Below are 4,491 nucleotides of genomic sequence, written 5' to 3'. Positions count from 1 at the left end.
AATGCGGCTCGGGCAGTGGCTGAAGCAAAAACTCGGGTGTGGGAGGAGTTCGGAGAGGCCATGGAAAAAGACTTTCGGACTGCCTCGAAGAGGTTCTGGCAAACCGTCAGGCGTCTCAGGAGGGGAAAGCGGTGCTCTACCTGCACTGTGTATAGTGCTGGCGGAGCGCTGCTGACGTCGACTGAGAAAATTGTCAGGCGGTGGAAGGAATACTTCGAGGACCTCCTTAATCCCACTGACGCGTCTTCCGAGGAGGAAGCAGAGTCTGGGGATGAGGGGAATGACCCGCCAATTTCTGGGGGCGAGGTCACTGAGGCAGTTAAACAACTCCTTGGTGGCAGAGCCCCTGGTGTTGATGAGGTCCGCCCCGAGTTCCTGAAGGCTCTGGACGTTGTAGGGCTGTCCTGGCTGACACGCCTCTGCAATGTTGCGTGGAGATCAGGGGCAGTACCCGTGGATTGGCAGACCGGGGTGGTGGGCCCCATCTTTAAGAAGGGGGACCGGAGGGTGTGTTCCAACTACAGGGGGATCACACTCCTCAGCCTCCCCGGGAAAGTCTATGCCAGGGTGCTGGAAAGGAGAGTTCGTCCGCTAGTCGAACCTCTGATGCAGGAGGAACAATGCGGTTTTCGTCCTGGTCGCGGAACACTGGACCAGCTCTTCATCCTCTCGAGGATACTTGAGGGTGCATGGGAGTTTGCCCAACCAGTCTACATGTGTTTTGTGGACTTGGAGAAGGCATTCGACCGTGTCCCTCGGGGTGTCCTGTGGGAGGTGTTGCGGGAGTATGGGGTGTCTGGCCCATTGCTACGGGCCATTCGATCCCTATACAACCGTTGCAAGAGCTTGGTTCGCATTGCCGGCAATAAGTCGAACTCGTTCCCGGTGGGTGATGGGCTCCGCCAGGGCTGCCCTTTGTCACCGGTTCTGTTCATAATTTTTATGGACAGGATTTCTAGGCGCAGCCAAGTGGCGGAGGGCTTTCGCTTTGGTGGCCTCAGGATCTCATCTCTGATCTTTGCGGATGATGTGGTTCTGTTGGCTTCATCGGGTGAGGGCCTCCAGCTCGCACTGGAGCGGTTCGCAGCCGAGTGTGAAGCAGCGGGAATGAGGATCAGCACCTCCAAATCTGAGGCCATGGTTCTCAGCCGGAAAAGGGTGGAGTGCCCACTCCGGGTCGGGGATGAGGTCCTGCCCCAAGTGGAGGAGTTCAAGTATCTCGGGGTCTTGTTCGCGAGTGATGGGAGAAGGGAGCCGGAGATCGACAGACGGATTGGGGCTGCGGCTGCAGTAATGCAGACGCTGCACCGGTCCGTCGTGGTGAAGAGGGAGCTGAGTGTAAAAGCGAAGCTCTCAATTTACCGGTCGATCTACGTCCCTACCCTCACCTATGGCCACGAGCTGTGGGTAGTGACCGAAAGGACGAGATCGCGGATACAAGCGGCGGAAATGAGCTTCCTCCGAAGGGTGGCTGGCATCTCCCTTAGAGATAGGGTGAGAAGTTCGGCTATCCGGGAGGGGCTCAGAGTAGAGCCGCTGCTCCTCCACATCGAAAGGAGCCAGCTGAGGTGGTTTGGGCATCTGACAAGGATGCCCCCTGGGCGCCTCCTGGGTGAGGTGTTCCAGGCATGTCCCACCGGGAGGAGGCCCCGGGGCAGACCCAGGACACGCTGGAGAGATTATATCTCTCGGCTGGCCTGGGAACGCCTTGGTGTTCCCCCGGATGAGCTGGAGGAGGTGGCTGGGGAGAGGGAGGTCTGGGCCTCTTTGCTTAGGCTGCTGCCCCCGCGACCCGGCCCCGGATAAAGCGGATGAAGATGGATGGATGGAAAAAAAACTGTTTCAACTGATTATCTCTTATTTTTAAATATAGTGAAACCATATTAAAATATGCAACATTAAGAAACAACTGCTCACTACAACATCCCGGGGTGTTACTGCTGCCACTTTGGGGGCAATATTATGACAGACAGACGAGCAACAGATATAACAAGACATGATGATACTGGATTGGATGGTTAGGATAAGTCTCCAAGAAATGAATGTATTATAATTCAGTTTTATGCCCTCTATGTGTGTGTGTGTGTGTGTGTGTGTTTGTGTGTGTGTCGCTATGTGGGTAAGACTCAATTTAGAGAAGAGATGGAATTCCTGGGTGGCACAGGGATAATGACCCTCATCCTTTCATTTGAGAGATGCATTAAACGATGCATTAAATCTCTACAAGGTTTCAATAGTTTCTAATGAGGAGCTTTATTTCACAATGTGCTATACCTATTTAATACCTCTTCCTAATATCATATTATTGCCATGCAGGCAGTGTAGGAGGCTTTGAGTTTAACAGAAACTGGAAATGGATTAAATTAAGGCGTTTTACGTCCTTTGTTTCTGGGGTAATATCTGAACAAGAGTGGTGTGTGGTAGCATGAGTAAAATGTGTTTCAGGGCTTGGAAGGTTTTGAGTGATTCAGGAAAATAAGCATGCCCCAATCCAGTGAAAATGGCAGTGTAATTGGTAATGTGGTGAGGACAGGCTGATAATGAGGATAAGTAATGTTTCCCAGGGCTTTAAATTAGCCTTGAACTAATAGATATCTCCTACCCTGTTAATTACCACACTTTTTTGTATGAACTACCTCTACACAATTCACTTTGACGAAGCAGCTATAACCAACATCTTTCTCCAGCTTTTTCTATGTTCTTATATAGCAGCCTTTATTCTATATTTGTTGTTTTGATCCAGAGTATCCTAACAATTGCTCCAATCACATTTCACCTTTTTTCCTCCCTAAGGTACTTAAAAACGTCTGTCCAAAGTGGCCTCTATTCCAAGGCTTTAGCCAGACCTCCAGATTACTAAGATGGAATCAAAGCTCCAGAGCCGGTATGTTTCTTTTCCTGTGTGAGGTGGAGGGGGAAAGAGGTTAAGTTTGTGCAGGCTTGGTGAGTGCAGTGAGGGGGGTTTTCTCACACAACACGGAGGATGAAGGGACAAAGGTGGCATTCATTGGCCCAGGAATGGAAAACATTTTCTGCTGAAAACAGAGAAGCTACAACCGGCAGAGGTAGCACAGAGGGACCATGGGTTAGCATATACTTCTTTGGAGAACTGATATGGCTGGAAATGCGAAGGAGAAGGCCATTCCTAGCAAGGCCTTGTTTATTTGGTAATAAAGATAATATCTTGTCCCTTTAGTCTACAATTAAAGTGTTACTGCACAGTTTGAAAGCGTGAGAAAGACTGTATTTCAATGATTTGATTGCCTTAATAATAAATAGATAAATATGAATAGATAAAAATAGAAAATATACATATTTTGATGTGATGTCTGCAATTCAGAAGAATCCTCCCCTACGATGAGAAATAGTTTTACTAAGGAGTAAAAGTTTTGGTGATACTCTTCAGTGAACATCTCACATAGCAGCTGAGATCAAAGACAGGAAGCCAAGTCCAAAACTCAAAAAATAAGAAGGGATCTTTTTAAAGTGTCTTTGAAGCACCAGGAAACATGCTGAGAAAACCCTCTGGAGAGGAAAGATCTGACTGTGATGTGTACTCAGTAAAACTACAGAGTTAGAGAGGGGAAACTGACCTGAGTAGAAGGTCCTGGAGTGAGTACGCCACCTAGCGGACAGGACCGTAAGATTTCAGTCGATGAGCGTGGGAAACTCACCAGGTGGTGTCACTATGTCACAACACTAGAAAATACCGTAGCGACAACCTGACTGCAACCTTACAGGAAGTATGCAACAGACAAACACAACACAGTTGGTCATTTACATCAGTCAGTATTTTCATGTCATGACTAATAGAAGAACCAGTTGTCCTACTGACGCATTTATAATGAAACATTGCCTATATTCTTCATATAAAATGTGGAAAACGCTGTTATTATTATTATTGTTGTTGTTGTTAAACACTATCATCACCAACATTATTATTAGTAATAATAAAAACAAAAATAACAGTTTAATAGGAGAAATATATGTAAGATTTTGCATAAACAATCAAATATGAATTCAATATTGGGCATTGGATATTGGATGTGTTATTCATGCAGTAAGAAACAAACCATTTTAGATTGTTTTCTTTAAGTTATATATATATATATATATATATATATATATATATATATATATATATATATATATATATGTATATATATATATATATATATATATATATATATATATATGCCTAAAAAATGAAAGCAAAGCTTGTTTATGAGCTCATTCCAGGTTTTAACTCCATTTAATCTCAATTGATAAATATTTTTGGATGGTCACTGGAGGGGGAAAATATAAATCCCTGAAAGGTATAGAGAATATAACTTTTTCTCTTTTTTTCTTTTGTTTAAATGAAAGTGATTTAACTTTGGCCGAAATTACATCAGTTTCATGTCGGTAGGTGCTGGTTGTTGACCCCACCATGCTGTCGGTGTCACAGCCCCGCCCCGGAGCAACAGCCTCTACTTGATCCCGTTTGTAAGA

This window comes from Neolamprologus brichardi, chromosome 20 (genome assembly GCF_056152115.1).
Source record: "Neolamprologus brichardi isolate AB-2024 chromosome 20, ASM5615211v1, whole genome shotgun sequence".
In the NCBI taxonomy this organism is placed as follows: domain Eukaryota; kingdom Metazoa; phylum Chordata; class Actinopteri; order Cichliformes; family Cichlidae; genus Neolamprologus; species Neolamprologus brichardi.
The sequence above is the reverse complement of the archived record's forward strand: the minus strand, read 5'-3'. Positions refer to the sequence as shown.